At 41.3% G+C, this 20,003-nt stretch overlaps 1 long non-coding RNA gene across 10 annotated transcripts in view; it reads right to left on the bottom strand.

The window, feature by feature from the left end:
• The window catches only part of LOC133798368 (uncharacterized), a 30,516-nt gene that overhangs the window by 9,505 nt on the left and 1,008 nt on the right, over positions 1 to 20,003 (bottom strand). For 5 of the 10 annotated variants that reach the window (XR_009875841.1, XR_009875847.1, XR_009875850.1 and 2 more), the window contains exons 2-3: positions 17,861 to 19,932; positions 17,603 to 17,677 (exon numbers count right to left, since the gene is read on the bottom strand). This is a non-coding gene — a long non-coding RNA (uncharacterized LOC133798368). Of the gene's footprint in view, positions 1 to 968; positions 13,216 to 13,289; positions 13,750 to 17,602; positions 17,678 to 17,860; positions 19,933 to 20,003 lie in introns of those variants that run through there. The other 5 variants (XR_009875838.1, XR_009875840.1, XR_009875839.1 and 2 more) reach the window with 5 other exon arrangements.

Genomic DNA, 20,003 nt, shown 5'->3' with positions numbered 1-20,003 from the left:
AAGATTAAGTTAATGCACAAGATTTACACTGCCTTATTAATCTACGATATGATCTACTTACACAATCTAGTGGGATGTCCTATCCATGACATTGACGAAGTAGATAAGATCAGATGTATTTTGTTACATCAGGCTAGACCGATATTGATTATAGATAGATAAATAAAGTATCGTTATAATCCAATCTAGTCATATCATAAAGTTGATCATATGTCAATTCAATCCCAATTATAAGTGATTAATATTCCACTAATTATATTATTCGAGCCCTTATATTTGTTCATTACCAACCTACCTTACGAACTAGCCCATACTTACATATTGAGGACTTGGTAGTATGATTGAGTGGGAGTATTTATCATAGATATGAAATCTATAACTTCTATCTAAGAAGTGACATGATGATTTCCTAATAGCTTAGTTCAAGCGTTAAATGATAGAGATCACATTTCTGTATTTAAGTTTATAGAAATATCATTTATAGATCATTTATAGAGGGTTGAATGACTGTAACGTTTATAACAATAGGCAACGAATTTACATTTTTTGTAAAGTGTTCTATGAATTCAAGAGTGTAATTCCGAGTCTATAGCGGAGTCACAAGGAATTAATAAGGTAGTGAAATTATTCGTAAATAAATCACGGTAACTTATTGGAGCTTTGATTTCATGGTCCATGTTCCGACATCACCTTTGAATAAATCATCTAGAATTTCTCAATTAATTGATTTAATTATAAATTTAGAATATCAAATTGACTAGGTCAATTTTATGATATTTACATGAATTATGAATTAAACAAAAGAATAGAGTTATTGTAAAATATTAGACATATTTATTAATAATTATAATTTGTGTTAATATTAATAAATAATACTAAATCAATTTTAAATTTATAAATAGTTAATTTGAATAAGAATTTAATTATTTAATTATAAAATGTATAAATAAAAAGGTCTTGAATTTGAGTCCATTTAGCCTAAAATTTAAGGCACTTATCGTGAGCCCAACCCATATGGTGTGGGCCAGCCATGATATGGCTATATTTACATTTTATTTTTTAATTAATTTAATTAAGAATATGGATATGTCTATAAATAGAGTGTTATAGCTAGGGGTTTCATAAGGGACAGTTGACAAAGAACAAGTTTGGGTTAGTGCTCAATCATAGAAAAATTTAGAACTACACTCTCCTAGCCACTCTATTTTCTTCTCTTCTAGATCTCTATCTCATGTATTGAGAACCAGCCCACACTAGTTCTAGGTTGATCAAAGACTTGGTGAGGAAGATTGTGTTTGTAACGTCCCAAATTACCTAATAAGGCTTAGGGACTTGATTAGGGGCAAGGATGGAAATTTATGGAAATTATATATTTATACGATATATATGCATGTAATTATGTGATTATGTGAGTTATATGATAATATGACTAGATATGCATGTTTAGATGTGTTAAATATGCATGTGGGCCCATTTCTTATTAGAAGGGTAATTTTTGTAATTTAGCCTGTTATGGGTATATTTGGCATATATGTGATATATGTGTGAGACCACATTATTATGTGGATATATTTGAGTTACACGGCACGAGACGATCCTAGGGAGCAAGTTAGCGGGAAAGTCACTACGGGACCTAATACCCGACTCGGGATGAGTCAAATGGTATTTCGGGTATCTAGTACATTACCAGATTATCGGGTAACAGGAATGAATATTTGAGGATATATTCGGTATTAGTGAGATTAGGAGGAAATTCAAGGAGTTTTTACCATTTTGCCCTCGGGGACATTTTTGGTACCCCGAGCCTCACAATTTGCTTAAGGTTACTTAGAGTCTAAGTAGCCCACACAAAACACAAAAATAGAGGAAACAATTTGAACACTTGTCTCTCTCTCTCTCTCTCTATGTATATATATATATATATGTGTGTGCTCTGTCTCTCCCTCTCTCTCGTTTACACATAATTTCTTAAAATTCCTTGGGAATTCTTACTGTTTAAGGAGAATCAAGGCTAGTTTACGCTTGGGATTGCTTGGCGAAAGACTCACCATCGATTGGGGCAACAAAGGTAATGATTTCTAACCCTAAATCTCTGTGTTTACTGGTTTTTAGTTGAATTTTTGGAGTTTAGAAAACTCAGCTCTGATTTTGGGATTTGAAGGGATTTTGGCCAAAATTTTACTTGGGTTTTGATGGGAGCTATTGAATTGAATGAGGGCTTTACTTTTGAGTTTTAGCTATGTTAGGATAGGTTTTTTTAGGGATTGGGCTTGAGGTAAATGGAGAAAACATAGGGTTATCATGTCGAGCCGCGACCCTGTTCTTGGGGCGCCAGGACTCTCTTGAGTGTTGGGAGAAGGAGGTGTCTTCGGGCCATTTGAGCAGCCATGTCTACTAGGGAGTGCCGCAGTGCATGTTGAAGCAGGGGAGAGATTGGGCTCTCTAACTTGGGGCGAGCAGTGGCTCCTTTGTTTTGAGTTACGGTGCTTAAGGGTATTGAGCCCCGGGAGAGTTTTTGAGTGTGCGAACTCAAATCTAAGGGCTCAGGATCGATCCTACTACCCGGTTTAGTAGAATTCGATGTCCCAGAGGCTAGGACTCAATACAGAATCATTTATTCGCTCGTTTTGATGAGATTCCCTATTTGTTGTATCTAGGTTATCGCTAGGGTTTCAAAACCAGGATCGTACTTAAGGGTCGTTCTTAATACACTTTGCACTCGGACCTAAGGTAAGAAAACTGCATCCAATATGTGATTTATATTATTAGGGCTTGGCCCCATTGTTGATTGTAATGATGAATAGGGCTCAGCCCTTGAGAATGAATGTGAATTAGGATATGCTTGAATGCTTTGTACGTGGTTAACTATTTAATGAATGATTGTCTGGTATGCATAGGTAGGGCTCGACCCCGTTAAGGAACATTGTTATTACTGTGTTTGTGTTTAATTAGTTAAGATACCATGATTTATATGTATGTATACTTGTATTGTTTGAAGTATGCTTATCTGTATCTATATCTGATTGTCTATTTATCTGAATGTTTGATTAAAGCCTTGACTTATTATTAGTCAAGGGCAGCAATAGCGCGTTGTGCGCTGGTCGAGAGGCTTAGGCCCATTCAGGAACGTACTATTATGTTGGCCGACCCTATGGTCATTGGAAAACAAAGTGCTTGGGCAGTTCTATGGCTAGTTACTCAGAGCTAAGGGAAAGGGCCCCAGGTGACTCTATGGTCACATAGCTAGGGCACAAGGCCCCTGGTTAACTCTATGGTCAACAATTCAGGGTAGCAGGCCCCAGAATGATCAAAACATCATTTATTTGTAATCGTATGCATGCATTAGTTGGTTATTAATGCTGGACATGCTAGATATGTATTTGGAATATGTATTTACTTTCAATGCACATGTTTAAGTTTCTTGCTGAGCCTTGGCTCACAGGTGCTATGTGGTGCAGGTAAGGGAAAAGGAAAGCTAGACCAGCCATGGGTTGGAGAGCTTCGATGGCGGCGTGTACATATACGGTTGCTTGTCCACCACGGCCGAGGATATCTCATAGGAACTAGGATTGTATCTCTTATTTTGCCGCTTAGGCCAGCTGGTTGTAACTTTTGATTTGTATATACCCTTTTAAACATCTATTTGTAATGTTTTGGAATCCAATGTATGCATAAAACTTTCAAATGAAAAGTTAACGTTTCTTTTGACCAAAATTGTTAACCCTAACCCTTGACGTTAACCTTAGTTACACATTTATAACCAAAATGACTTGATTAGCAAGTCCGACACTATTTAAAGTACACATGTTAACAATCATGGATTAGGAGGACGTTACAATCTCGTATCAAGGATGCCAAGGTTTAAGGGTTCCTGAAGACTGGTCGGGCATGTACACTCGCCACTATAGACAAACTCGACTCAGGGTTCGGTAACTATTTATGTGATTATGTGTTTAACTACTTAAATAGGATATAAATGCCTTATCTGCATGTCTGTTTAGGGAGCATGAGATATTCTTATATGACCTGGCCCTTGACTGTCACATGAATGATAAAGAACATGTTGATTAGCATTGTTATACATGTATAAATGCTTGAATATGGTTGTTTGCATCATTAATTGCTTATGAATGCCAGAAATGATTATTAGCATTGGTATTTGCTGATGAATATCAGGAAGTGCTTATTAGCACAATGATTGAGTATATTATGTGTTGGAATGCTTATTAGCATTACATCTATTTGTTTGTTCGGGCTTGTACTGTCAGGCGGCAAGAGGTATAGTTATTACTTACCTAACGGTCGATTTGATCACTACAGAGTTGAATAGTTATCAGTATGCTTCCTCGAAGGTCAGAGAGGTTGGATGGCTAGGAGACACAGGCCAGAGAAGAGAATGACCAAGGCCAGGCCACGCCGCTAGCTCACAAAAACTGGCAACAAGTGTTTGCTGATATGCAATCCAAGTAACAGAGGCAAGAATATGAGATTCGCCTCTTGAGACAGCAACAGGTTCCAACAGGGAACCTATAGCCCGCAGTAATAACAGTGTCACAGCCGGAGGTGCGAAACGGTAGTATATCCCTAGGTAGGGGAGATAGATGGGAACCCATGTATGAAAGGTTTAGGAAACAACACCCTCCAGTTTTTTAGGGTAGATCAGACCCATTGAAGGCTAAGCAATGGATGACTAAGATAACCACCATCATGGATTTCATGAGGGTAGGTGGTAATGAGAGAATGTCATGCGCCACTTACATGTTTCGGGAGGATGCCCGAATATGGTGGGAGATGGTATCCTAGACTAGAGCAGCGAATACTATGGAATGGGAAGAATTCGGAACTCTATTCAACGAGAAATACTACAATGACGCAGTTAAAGTAGCGAAGGTTGAAGAGTTCACTGAGTTACTTCAGTGAAACATGACAGTGACAGATTATGCCTTGATGTTCACGATGTTCATAGTACTACTATGCCAGGGGTGACTACCTACGCATAGGATGTGGAGAAGGCACTTACAGCTGAGAGATCTAAGAATAAGATCTGGCGTGAGAATACAACTAGAAGGGATTTTAAGAGGCATGCACCTCCATTTGCAGGCTTTGGTATGGGCGGAGGCCCTAGGGAGCAAAACAGAAAGACTCCAGATACAGTTTTAGCTCCAGAGCCAGCATAGGAGGCAACGGGGCATACAGATAGGCCGCCAGGGTGGCAATGAGACCTTAAAGGCATTCCAAGAGTGTACTTGATGGAGGAGGCGCCATATTGGGGAACGTCGAGTGAAGGCCTACTTTGTCTTCGAGAGTGTGGGACACTTGAAGAAGGATTGTCCGAAATCCAGAAAGGAAGAGCCCAAGAAGGTGGACAGCCTGACGTCAGCTTGGGTGTTCACCTTGACCCAGGCAAAGGTTGAGGCTAGTCCCTTGGTTGTTATAGAACAACTTTCTAGTAGTGGGACCCTCTATACTGTTTCGATTGATTCGGGTGCTACACACTCATTTGTTGCTAGTAGGATTATAGATTAACTATGCAGACCATGTGACTTTTATCCTGTGGGGTTTGGTACTATGCTACCTACTGGGGAGTTAGTAATTTCTAGGAGATGGGTTAGATCACTACTAGTGACAATGGATGGCAGGGAGTTGTCAGTTGACTTGGTAGAGTTGGTTATGACTGATTTTTATATAATTATGGGTATGGACTTGCTAGAGAAGTATGGGGCAACGATAGATTGTAAGAAGAAGATGGTAACCTTTGAACTTGAGGGTGAGGACCCCTTTGTATTCGTTGGAACTATGCATGGACCTCATATACCTATGATATATGTACTTAGAGCTAGAGACCTATTGTAGGGGGGATGCATGGGGTTCTTAGCTAGTGTGGTGGACGCCACTCAGGTCGTGCTAGTGGGACAACCTGGGCAGCAGACGATGGCCGTGCAGGATCGAGGAGAGGAATCCCAGGAAGTCAGAGATAATCCTAGGATGGAAGAACCTCAGCCAGTCACTTGCAGGGGAGCCACCCCGAGTGATGATATTGATTCCCGAATGGGTGAAGACAGATCCGAGCTCCAGGATATTGAAGACCTCGAAGAAGTAAACATTGATCCCAAAGATGCTTCGAGGGTCGCTAAGCTCGGGAAAAATCTTGACCCTGAAAGAAAGGCAGAGCTGGTAACTTTTTTAAAAGAAAATCTAGATGTTTTCGCTTGGTCCCATGAAGACATGATAGGAATCAGCCCAAGTGTCATCATGCATACGCTAAATTTGGACAAAAGCATGCCTGCGAAATCCCAGAAACAGAGGCGACTAGGTACGACCCAAGCTGAGGCACTGGAGGAAGAAGTAGCTACGCTTTTGAAGTGCGGCTATATTCACGAGGCTAAATATCCTACCTAGGTCGCCAATCCTGTCCTGGTCCCAAAGCCAAATGGAAAATGTCAGACCTGCATCGATTTCTCCGATCTAAAAAAAGCTTGTCCCAAGGATTACTTCCCTTTGCCGAGGATTGACCAGTTGGTGGATGCCACTGCAAGGCATGAGCTCATGTCCTTCATGGATGCGTACTCTAGATATAACCAGATCACCATGAACCCCACGAACCAAGAACATACTAGCTTCATGAATCCAACCGTGTACTGCTATAAAGTCATGCCCTTCGGGCTGAAAAATGCTGGGGCGACCTACCAGAGGTTGGTCAACAGAATGTTCGCTGGTTAGATCAGAAAAAACATTAAAGTATATGTTGATGATATGCTAGTCAAGTCAAAGACTGCCGATAACCATGTCTCCGATCTGACGAAATGTTTTGGAATTCTAAGGAAGTATAATATGAGGCTAAACCCCCAGAAATGTACTTTCGGAGTGGCGTCATGAAAATTCCTAGGATTCATAGTCAACACCAGTGGGATCGCTGCTAGAGATGCCTTCGCCCAGGTCGCATAAAGATGTCCAGAGTCTTACAGGAAGGGTGGCGGCCCTCAATCGGTTTATTTCTAAATCCACCGATAAGTGTTTGCCATTCTACAACCTGCTTCGGGGGAACAAAAAGTTCGAGTGGACTAAGGAGTGCGAGCAGGCTTTCATCAACCTGAAGACACATTTGGCCGAGCAACCAGTGTTATCTAAACCAACGACAGTTGAGCACCTTTTCCTCTATTTAGCCGTGACTGAAAATGCGGCCAGTGCCGTGTTGGTCCGGGAGGTGAACCGAGTTCAAAAGGTAGTATATTATATAAGCAAGAGACTTCTTGGAGTAGAATCTCGATATCCTCTAATGGAAAAGATGGCGTTCTGCCTTATTATGGCTTCCCGGAAGCTTAGGCCATATTTCCAATCCCATTCAATCCACGTCATGACCGATCAGCCTTTAAGGCAGGTGCTACAGAAACCTGAGACATCGGGACGTTTGTTGAAATGGGCGGTCGAGCTTAGCCAGTTCAAGATACTGTATATACCCTGAACTATGATAAAAAGCCAAGCCTTGGATAATTTCATGGCTGAATGCAATAGATTCCAGAAAGAGCCCTTGAGAGAACCAGTGCGGGAATTATGGAGAATCTTCATAGATGGGTCATCTAATGAGAACGTGTCTGGAGCTAGGATAATCCTAATATCCCCAGAAGACATCGTTTCCACTCCGCGCTGCGGTTCTAGTTCGTGGCATCCAACAATGAAGCTGAATACGAAGCCCTATTGGCCGGGCTTAGAGTGGCGAAGGAGCTGAAGGCCAGGGCCGTCCACTTCTACAGCGATTCCCAGCTCACGGTAAACCAAGTGTCTGGGGAATATCAAGCCCGAGGTACCCAAATGGCAACTTACCTGACCAAGGTCAAGAAGGAGCTATCAGAGTTTGAGTATAGCCTAGTCAAGCAGATCCATCGCGAGCAGAACGCCAATGTCGACGCTCTGGCTAGACTCACTACCTCCAAAGAAGCCGAGACTCTGAGCATAGTATCAGTGGAATACTTAGAAAGTCCAAGCATGGCAGAAAGCACGATGGAGATTGAGATGATCAATATCAGACCGACCTGGATGACTCCCATAATAGAGTATCTTACGACAGGAAAATTGCCTGGCGAGCGGAAAGACGCGAGGAGAGTACTCTATCAAGCTCCAAGGTACACAATCATAGACGGGACGCTGTACCGACGTGGCCACTCCTTATCTCTACTACGGTGTGTTTTGCTAGAGGAAGCCAAAACTATTTTGCATGAGGTACATGAACGCTTTTGTGGGGATCATGCAGGGGGCAAAACCTGGCCTTGAAAACATTACGGCAGTGGTATCTTTGGCCCACGTTACCAAAAGACTCCATCTTCTATGTCCAAAAGTGTGATAAGTGCCAGCAGTTTGCCACCATCGCCCGAGCTCCTCCAGTCGAGCTAAAATTGATATCATCCCCCTAGCCATTCGCGGTATGGGGAATCGATTTAATTGGAGCCCTGCCCATGGGGAAGGGAGGAGTTCGCTATGCAGTAGTGGCCATCGATTATTTTACAAAATGGGCAGAGGTGGAGCCCCTGGCTATAATCACTGCAAAAAGAGTCATCGACTTCATGGTCAAGAACATTGTTTACCGATTTAAATTGCCAAGAAAGATTGTGTCAGACAATGGGACACAGTTCGATAGCAATCTCTTCACTGAGTTTTGTGAAAGGCACGCGTAATCAAAAGATTCTCCTCGGTGGCCTACCCGCAGGCCAATGGGCAGGTCGAGGCTGTAAATAAAACCCTCAAAGCAAACCTTAAGAGGAGATTGGACGAGGCCAAGGGAGGATGGCCCGACAAGCTCCCGCAGATGCAGTGGGCTTACCGGACCTCCCACTGAACTTCCACAGGGCATACCCCTTTCTCCTTAACTTTCGGAAGTGAGGCCGTCCTCCCTGTCGAAACAAAGGTAGCCACACATAGGCTCCAGACCTTTAGCCCAAAGTGGAACGAAGAACTACTCAGTGCATCCCTTGACCTAATTGATGAAAAATGAGAAGATTCATAGCTACAGCTCCCACATTATCAGCAAAAATCACACGTTATTTTAATTCAAATGTCAAAAAGCATGTCTTTTGTTGGTAGTCCAAAGGGTATTTTTGTAACGACCCAAAATCACTAATAAGGTTTAAGGGCCTTGATTAGTGTGCCAGGAGGGCATTAATGGAATAATTGTGATTAAATGAGTAATTATATGTTTATTAAAGTTTATATGATAATTGATGGTATTATGTGGTAATGTGATATGAAATAAATATGTGATATATGTGAGAACCACATTATTATGTGGACAGGTTCGCTGAGCACAACTCAAGACGATTCTAGGGTCAGATAGCGGGAAAAGTCACAACGGGGCTTAAGATATGACTTTGGATAAGTCGGGGGTACTTTTTAGATAGCGGGTAGCGATTTGCATTATCGAGTCATGGAAATAAATATATAGAGATATTTTTGAGGTTAGGATGTCTAGGCGGGAATATTGGGGGATTTTACCATTTTGGCCTCGGGGATGTTTTCGGCACCCCGAGCCTCGGGATTAACTTAACAGGTAAGTTAGACATAAGGAAGCTTTTAGAAGAAAAACACAAACCGACTAAACACCCTTGTCTCAGCTCTCTCTCACGCTCAAGGGAAAACAAAGGAAAGAAAACACAGAAAACAGGGGAACAAGCTGGAATTTCTAAGATTGGTGGTGGGGACTAGGAGATTTAGCTCAAGAGTAAATCAAGAACTAAAATAGGGATTAAGGTAAGCATCTGATCTTCTTTTATGTGGCTGAATTCTGAGTTGTAGCTGGGTTTAGGTGAAGTGTTGAAACAAATATGGTTTTGATGTTCTAAGGCAGAATTAAGAAGGAAATTTGGGAACTTAGCTTGGCTATGGCTTGGTGAAGTGATTCAACAGCAAAGGTAAACTTCAACTCATGGTTTAGAGGTCTTAAATTGGGTTTGAATGGCTGGTTTAAGTAGTTTTAACTCTTGAAGTTTCAGAAATTGAAAAGAGAAGATTAGTGTGTGGTAGGCTGTGTTTTCTGTGGAATTATGTTGTTTAGATCATGCTAAACGAGTTGGGATTAATTGGTTAGGAGTTGGGGAACTTTGGGGTGGTTTTAGGTGAGGTTTCAGACTTAGAAATGGTGTAAATTCTGGGTTCGAAGGGGAGGGTCGCGGCTCTGTTCTAGAGCACTGCGGCCCTAGCATGCAAAAGAGCCAAGAAGGCTCGGCCAAGGGAGAGCGCTGCGGCGCCCAAGGCAAGGGTCGCGGTGCGTGTGTGGTTCAGCGTGGGTGTTGGCTCTATTTTGGGGAAGGGCCACGGCTAGGCTTCAGGGGCCGCAGCCCTCGGTTGCACACATAAGTTTTTGAGGGTTTTAGGCACGGGAAGGTGGTCTAGTGTGCTCGGGTTTGGTTTCACCACCGTGCTTGGTGGAATTTGGAATCTCGGGAGTAAACCTATATTGGAGTATTAATGGAACCCTATACTTTGGTTGTGACTAGGTGATAAAGACTTAGGCTCGGGAACGGATCGTGCTTGAGAGGTGTTGCTCGTAATTCAATAACTGCGTAGACTAAAGGTAAGAAAACTGCACCTGGTTGAATATATGTGACAGGACTAAGGGCTCCCTATTGTAAATGCTTGAAAAGATGGTATTATTCCATGCAAGCCATTTGGTGAAACAATGGCCTAAGGTTTCCAAGGGTTACACTAGCGCACAGGGCGCGGCTCGACCACTGGTAGCTGAGGACAACTTATTATGCACTGAGCTCGGTTTAAGCGGGCCGGAGTCAGTGGGTTAAACAGAGGGTGCGGCCTAAGTCGTCAGCCCTGAATATTATGTGATATGAGTATTATATGTGGTAGAATGTATCTTGAATTGGATTGTATATGCTGAATACCTGTTGAGGATTATCTGATGGGAATACATGCATATTGAACTATTTGTCTGTTATTATTGTTTAAGTTGTTTATGATGTTTTCTTGCTGGGCCTTGGCTCACGGGTGCTACGTGGTGCAGGTAAAGGCAAGGGAAAATTAGATCAGCCCTGATTGGAGAGCTCAGCGAGCAGAATGTGCATAGCCAGGTGCTCGACCGCCACGGTTGAGATCTAAGCAAGGACATGGAACCTAAGGACTGTCTGTTTTGCCTTAGTATGGCTAGAGGATATTCATGTATTTTCAGGAGTCTGTAAACTTGTTCTAACTTTGTTTTCATATGGGATCCCATGTTTACTACAGTTTAAATATATGAAGTGAGTCTTTTGAGACCAAAACCTTTTTAACCTTAGCTTTTACATGTTTAGTGACACGTTTTCAAATTAATGACTTGGTTAGCAAGTCCTGTAGCTTTATAAGTACACAGTGTAACGATCTTGGCTATCCAGGGCATTACAACTTTTAGCAGGCAAGGACCCCCAAGATGGTGCCTTAGGCTCGAGCTAGGAAGGGCCCTATCAGATCGTGGAAATCATACATGAAGGTACTTTTAAATTGGCCCGACTTAGTGGAGAAACGGTACCACAGACCTGGAATGCTATGCATTTGAAAAAGTATTATCAGTGATCAAGCCACCTGTCTATGTAAGGCTCGAATATAAAAGCCATTTAATTATAGAAATATATAAAAAAAAAACGTTTATGGTATATTTGTGTCTTTGTACGATTTCATCTGCATGTTAGTTCAAAGTAACCCAGAAAGTCCACTTCCTGATTACTTGGGGGTAGACAACCTGAGGACCAGGTCCCGAAACTTAGAAGTTGGTTAAATTGATTAACCAATGTTTTTCTAAAAAATGCGAGGTGTCAATAAAACTAATGCGAACTAAGTTTTTAATTAAATATCCTGGACACGACCAGGTTTCGAAACTTAGAAGTTGGTTAAATTGATTAGCCAGTGTTTTTCTAAAAAACGCGAGGTGTCAATAAAACTAACGTGAACTGAGTTTTTAATTAAATATCCTAGACACGACCAGGTTCCGAAACTTAGAAGTTGGTTAATTGATTAACCAGTGTTTTTCTAAAAAAAATGCAAGGTGACAATAAAACTAACGCGAACTAAGTTTTTAATTAAATATCATGGACACGACCAAGTTCCGAAACTTAGAAGTTGCTTAAATTGATTAACCAGTGTTTTTCTAAAAAATGCGATGTGTCAATAAAACTAATGCGAAGTAAGTTTTTAATTAAATATCCTAGGCACGACCAGGTTCCGAAACTTAGAAGTTGGTTAAATTGATTAACCAGTGTTTTTCTAAAAAATGCGATGTGTCAATAAAACTAATGCGAACTAAGTTTTTAATTAAATATCCTCGGCACAACCAAGTTCCGAAACTTAGAAGTTGGTTAAATTGATTAACAATGTTTTTTCTAAAGAAAAAGCGAAGCATCGATAAAACTAACACGAAATAGGGCTTTATTTAAAAAAAAAAACCCGGATACAACCGGGTCCAGGGCCTGATACTTAACAGGTAAGATATAAATCGTCTTTTTGGTTACGACCAGGAATATCGATCTCGATCTAAGGGTCATTTCCTAAGGCTTTAAACGTGCACATCATAAGGCATGAGAAAGAGATCAAGGAATAAATAAAACTTAGATAAACTGAAAATAATATATATAAATTGTCTGGAGGAGAATAACCTCGTGATTAACATTTACAAAAGAAAAATATACAACATAAAAAAAGGGCAAATAAAAACTAAGACCCTCCAGGCTGCTCCGAGGACGTCACCTCCTCGATCTCCTACTCGCCAGCAATAGAGGCCTCCCTGGTCTCAGACTGCAGCTCTTGTTTTAGCCAAGCGTTGAACTTCTCGAGGTAGTGCCCCCACACTTTGGAGGCCATGAAGGAGAAGTTGCCCTCCTGATTAAAGGCCCAACAGTGGTACAGCATGCTCTCCATGGAGGATGTCGATCCCTTCTTCTCCTCCTGAATAGCCGCCTCGACCTCCAACTGTTTGGCCTTGGCCCCCTCGAGCTTGGCCTGAAGGGCTGCCGAGGTAGCCTATGCTACCTGCTCGCCCTCTTGTGCCATGGTTAAGGCAGCCTTTGCCGTCTGTTCACCTGCTTGGGCCGCCGCCAAGGTAGCCTTGGCACCTTGTTCACTTTGTTGAGAGGCAGCGAGAGCAGTTTGGGCCGTAGTCAGGGCGGCCTGAGCAATTTGGAGCTCGGCCTTGAGTTCATAATTCCTAGCCCTGGCCCGAGATATGCTGCGATGTTGAGCCAGGACTGCCTGCAAAAAGCAAAGAAACAGTTAGGCACATACCAGGGAAAAATAATAAAAGTCAAGTCAGGAAGAATGCTTACTGCAAAGTTCATCCCCAAGGCAGATTCCATGACGTTCTCCGGGCTCCTCTCCTCAATCGCCCTCAGGTCGTTGGGCTTGGCCTTATAAAAGTGTTCCACCGCGTAGTTCGCCGTCTCATAGACGGCACCCCGAAAAGTGTATGGAATTAGCTCCAGATCCTGGGTGTTGACGGGGATGTGAATAGTGGCGGTAGGGACTACCGATGCTGCCTGGTCCCGAGCAGGAGCTGGGGGAAAGCGAGGATGGAGTGTTGCCGGACCCCTCTTCTCCGGGGCCGAAGGGAGCAGAGCTCTCAAGCCCGAATCTTTCCCCTTGGCTGGGGATTTGGAAGCGGTCGCGGCCAAGGGAGGCGTTTTCTTTGCCGTAGGCCAAAGTTTCTAATCTAGGGGACCCTTGCTAAATCTCCCTTCCTGGAACATCAAGCGGATGTCAAGTTTCCCTCGCTGTGCCATCTCCTCACTTGAAAAAGAATGGGAAATGCATTAAGTGGGCATATACATTCATCAATTTACAAAGAAAATACGTACAAAGTAAGAAAAAATCCTACCCTCCAAGCTAGAGGAGGAGTCTACTTCCACGACCTCCGGTCTTGGAACTGCTATAGGAGAAGGAGAGTCTAAGTCAACCACTTCTTGGATTAGGGGAGGTTCCGGGTCAAGCTCTACCTCAGGACTGGATTCCTCTACGTATTGTCTAAGTCTTGGAGCAACTATACCCTCGAGAAGGGAAGGTCACGGCCTAAGGTTGGTCCCATACTCCTCAAAGAAGGTCGACCTAAAGGACAAGGTGTTGTCTACTACTACAGTGCCCCTAGGATGGCCCATGTAATGACGTAGTACTAATTGATCTATGCACTGAAGTAAGGTTGTATTATAGGTAGGGTCTCTAGGGTGGCAATGTATGAGCTGGTTGGGGTTGAACCTAACTATCCTAAGGTCGGCGGCAGCCCTATCTAGGTCCCTAAAGAGGTATGGGTTACCTTGGCCAGAAGGGCTGGCTGCTGCCCCTGATGGAGCTCATTCCACATCAGGTTACCGAGCGATCTTAGGAGCTTGCCACTTTCGCACAAGTGGCACCTCAGGCTCTTCTTCCTGCTCATCACCGTCGTCGACCGCAGTGCCTCACTTGGGTTGGCGCCAGCTCACGAGCTACTGTGTAAGTAGCCCCCATCTTCCTCAAGGTTAGAGTCTGGCCTACAGAGATTAACTTACACACCAACATCGTCTCATCAGACACGAGCTGGCAGTAGTCCTTCTCACTGGGCGAAAGCCCCACCAGGGTATCATATTGACCACCAAGGGTCACTGATTTGCCCATCCTCACAAAAATGGCTGCAGGATGATGCTCTAATCAGTCTACATGCGAAAAATCCAAGAATAAAAAATAATAATTTTGCGAGTTGAGAATAGAAAGGAAACTTATGAAGATGGTTGAAGTAATGTTATTCGCAATTGCAAAACTCATTCGACATAAAGAACTGATCTTTGAAGTCATTGGGATGGCTGGGCAGTTCGATGATTGCAGGTAAATTCAGGAAGTGAGCCAGATAGTAGAACCCGTCGCCTCGTCCCCGTTGATCCGAGCTGGCCTTGTGGCAGAAGAAATAAAAGATATCCGCAGGGATGGGGACCTCCTACATCTGCTTCAGGAAGAGATACCTCAGCCCGGCCAGTAGACGATAGGAGTTCGGGGGAAGTTGAAATGGTGCCAACCTCACATAATTGAGGAAGTTCGCGAAGTACTGGTCGAGGGGGAGAAAGGCCCCGGCCTTTAAGTGCTCATCACTCCAGGCCGCGAAATCATCCTGGAGTGGTGCACAGCTCCGCTCCCCCTCGTAGGGAGTTCAGGCGATAAGAGCCCCCGTCCCATCCTCGATGTTATGGGACAGTAGGATCTTGTTGACCCTTCCTGGGTTGTTATCTTGGAGAGAATCCTTTCGGCCTCGAAAAAGGCGTCAGGAGTGAACGCGACCTCCTTCTCCACCATGGGGCCAAACTCAAGCAGGGGGGAATCAGGGACGGCCTCCTTTCCCTTGTGAGATTGCTGGGACGAAGATCCAGCTACGATCGTCTTGGATGCGCCTTTCTTGGGTGCCATCAGCTCACCTATCGAATAAAAAGGATGAAGTTTTTAGTGGGCGACGTAGAATTTTTTGAACAGGAGAAACAACAAAGGCCAGGGGTCCTAACACGCGAACTGGTGCAATATCAGCCCGTGTGATGCCGCGCGTTGCCTATACCACGCGCCTAGGTTTCCAATAGACCCCTGATATTCAGGGATCCGTGTGTCAGCAGAGTTAGGCCTTTACTTGCCTTGGGGAAAGGGTTTTAAAGAAAAACCACCTAAGAAACGTGACCCCTAATCTACCCAATTTTATACCCTAAAAACCTCTCGTCTTCCATATCCCGAATGGGTATTTCCTAAACTTACCCAGATTTCACCCAAAAATTACCTAGTTATGAACATCACAATCCTAGACATGTTTTAGGATCTACTCAATATGCCTAAAATTGAAACCTATGCACCAAAAGTTATTTAGGAACAACCTACTGTTGGTGACTATAAAGTGCAGATTCACATGACAAAGAAAAAGGAAGAAAATTGAAACACACGAAAAGTAGGAAACTTACACTATGTTCTCCAAACGAAAGTTGCAAGCAGCATAGAAGAAGGAGTCCTAGGGAAATCCTTGATGACTGGGCTTCCAAGGGTTTTTTGTGGCGAGATTATGGGGATTTCTGGGATTTTAATTAGAAGAAGAAAAAGAGATTTTGAATCTCGGAAGAGAGAAAATGAAGAAATTTTTTGAATGAAAGATGATGAGTACTGAAAATTGCCAGCCCTATTTATATGTAAAAGGCATAAGGAAATGAGGACCATCCGATCAATCTAATGCGAGATATGAGGGTCATGATTCGAAAGATGAAACAACAGCAAAAAAGTGGCCAGGCCATTTAATATAATCCTCGAAACCCGAACAGATGCCAATCACGGCATTCCACGTGTCCAGTATTCAAATGATGGGCAGGGCCTGGATAATCGCAATGGAAGTTTAAAAGTCCCTACGGTGAAAGTCATAAGTGACGTCATAGAACACGAGCAGGGACTTGGGGGCAATTGTACGCCCTAAAAATCAACACGTATCTTTTTAGGCAGCTCGGGTACAGCTGGCTAGCAAAAGGCTATAATCGATGCTCCACGTGTTCACTTTTCATCCAGGGGAATTTAGCACGATTCCCTAGACAAATAGCTCGAGCTGATGAGTTCAAAGCAACATATTGCCTAGAACCATTTGTGGATTATAGCATCAAAAGGCACGAGCTGAAGTTACGCTAGCTTGTCGTACGCCAGAGGTCTGATGTACCCTAGGATCTTTATAATGTTGACCACGCAATATAAACATGTGTAAACAGACATCACGTGTCTGTTTACTCCCAAATTCCCAGATACGCAACATAAACGTGCATGATCAGACATCACATGCCTGATTTAGACCATGCGATACATGATCCATTTTACCTAATTATTAGACCACACTTCAATATAAAATGTAAATGTTAATCATTAGTGTCACAAAGATGATGTGAGGGATCAAGCACTACTACAAAAACGGGATTTCCCGACAGTTTTTAACTGTCGCTATTGAGCAACGACGACAGTCGACTAACTGTCGTATTTGCTTATGCCGACATAAGGTAGCTACGCCGACAGTTATTAGGTGTCGCAGTTACTAGCATCAGAAACAGAGAAATATGAGGAGGCCATTCAGGTTTATGCTACTGAGCAAACTAAGAATGAGGAATTGATTAAGAAGCTTGAAGTTGCGGAGAAGAAAGCATATCAGTTTGAAGATTCATTGCAAAGGTTTGAAAGCTTGAAGTAGTCAAAATATATAACTACTTGAGCTCTATTTGAATATAAATGAAAGTGAAAGTTAATCTTTCATAATCTAAATCATTTATACTATTTTTTATGATTGAAATCGAACAGCACTTTCCCTATATTTGTAACCTATCCATCTGTCAATATTAATTCAATCAATTCAAACAACAAACAATTTTTCTTCCTTATATCTCCCCCAGCACGCAATTATATATATTAAAGAACCTACTTCACTAAGACATGCAAGTTCTTAACCTTCCATTATCACCGCAGCACACAATTATAATCCCAGAAACTACTTCACTATGGATGAATATTTAAGATATTCAAACACCTCTAACATACACTTGTATTATTTTAAAAAGAATATACCTTTGAAATGTTTAAACAATTAGAATTCAAATTAATAAGTTTAACCATTAAAACATACCTGAGATGATCTATTTGAACTTTAGATTGTTTTCAGAAGCAAAAATCTGAGCTCAAGAGTTTTATCCCAAAGAGCCTTTCAAAAACATGAAATAAAACAAATAAACGAGTAATAAGTTTATGCTTAAATCTCTGTCAACATTTACTTTCTAAAATAATAATACTAAATCAGCAGCATAGTGATTCTGTTTGACTGTATATGAATAATTGAATAAGCTTTATATGAGATAGGACTGTTGTGAAAGAACAATATACACACCATGCACTTAAACCATATCAACTAAGATGGGGGAGACATGGACAAAATGTGCTAGGAGAAGTGAACAAGTTTTGATAGCATTGCTTCTTGCGTTTCTTTCTGCTTAATTTTGTCCTCCTCTCCTCTATCTATAGTTTTTCGTCTTCATTGTCAAGGAAGCAAAACCAAGCATAGCTTTATTATATATGTATATATTATTACCATTATTATTGTTTTGTTGCTATTATATAAATATATCATCTTACTTAGCTTGGTAGCTTATAGAGTAAAAGAAGGTTCGCAGAATAATTACTTGGAAATATTCTCACATATATTGATTTACTGGTCTTTTTTTTTTTATTTGGAATGCCAAATAATTGCACCATTCATGCAAGTTGAAATTTAAGAGCCAATGTAATGTTCCTCGTAATTGTTCTAAAGCAATAGGTGTATAGTTTACATGAAGTAGCCAAAGAGACCAACTCTCTCAGTCACATATTGCAAGCACAGAAATTATTACTCACGAAGATTAATCAACATTGATTGAGATGCATTTACAGCAATGTGAAGCAATCTCTTCAAGTAATGGGAAATTATGCTGATGATGAAAGAAAGTAATGGGAATTATGCTGATGATGATGGTTCTGCTAAAATTCAAGTAAGCAATCTCTTCCACATATACATATATGCACTTTTACAACTTTTCTTATCATAGAAGATCTCACTTGCAAAATATTCAGGAATCCAACCCAGTGGAGCAATAAGATGGAAATTTACAAAGCTTGATTGATTTTACAAAGAAAATGGAAATATTCAACAATTGAGTCTAAGAAATTCTAAACATAAAGCCAAAAACAATGTTACAAAACAACTGAGATCCTTCAAGATGGTAGTAAACTTAAAGAAAAGTTGCATTGCTAAATATAATTGAGTGTAAGCAATTCTAAACAAATCCATCAGATAACTTAAGCATCTAAAATCAACCAAAACATGTATTATTGAAAGAAAAAATGATATTGCAATAACAATTATAGAAAAGACATTGTATATCCAAAATAGAACATGCTTCCAGTAGTGAGAAACATGGAAAGTTGTGATCAAAATCAGCAACTGAGATAAATTGATTAATTCACAAACATGGGATATTAGTCAGACAAATAAAAAATGAGCATCAACAGTACATAACACAACTCTCTAATGATCCATAAAGCATATCAATATGTAATTATAAATCATCTTGATAACTATAAAGTAGATAAATGAGTTTGATAATCTTTACCAAGTGCCTTCGTCCATGTATCACAACCAAACTATCAAGCAATTATTCAAATTACATACCAATTATTCACACAGTAATTTTATCAAACATTACATATGCCAACTACAACAATAATATCATATTACCACAGATTGAACCCTAAACATGGTTTCCAACGAAACATCAAAAGCATATTCAATTTCATATTCAATTACATATGCCACCATTGTGTGTCTAACCACCTTAATATGAACATGAAATGAACAATGTTTCAGAGACAATGTCATACATTTTTTCATTGCTCGATGAAACTAGTTTCAAACCAGTGCCCAGGTAAAGAGGTTAGAATAAGGTCCTTTTTTGTCAACCAAATTTCCAGTTGTTAAAAAATGAAGTATGCTAAACAATCACAAGGAACTTCCAGAGCCCATAAAAGTAACCTGAACCAAGACCACATAACAGCCGAGTGCTACTAGAGACTGGAACAAAATGAAAAATATTTTATTTTGGGTACAACGTTACTGCAGCCTTGTTCATATTTAAAGACGGCATGCATTTGTTAACTACTCGACTACCTCATAAAGATGATACTTACCGCGAGGTACAGGCCTTGTGTTCAATCAGCAAGAAGACTAAAAAAAGTATGATCTAACGAGGTATATTGATTAGTTTCGTGTCATTTGCTGCAACATTTGCGAACCAGTTGGTTGTGAAATCAACTGCTCTGAACTAAGGGAAGGTGGTTAGCGCCAACTGGGTTACCAATCCCTTGTCTGATATCTTTCAGATTGATTGTATTTGTTTCGGACTGTGAGGATTCCATATATGTTCGTATCTGAAAACAAAATTGGTAACTTGTGTCAACAAACTTTAAATTCCATAGAAATATTTATTGAGCAAACATAA

This window comes from Humulus lupulus, chromosome 1, assembly GCF_963169125.1.
Source record: "Humulus lupulus chromosome 1, drHumLupu1.1, whole genome shotgun sequence".
NCBI classification, from domain to species: Eukaryota; Viridiplantae; Streptophyta; class Magnoliopsida; order Rosales; family Cannabaceae; genus Humulus; species Humulus lupulus.
This window is presented reverse-complemented; position numbering and strand designations above follow the sequence as displayed.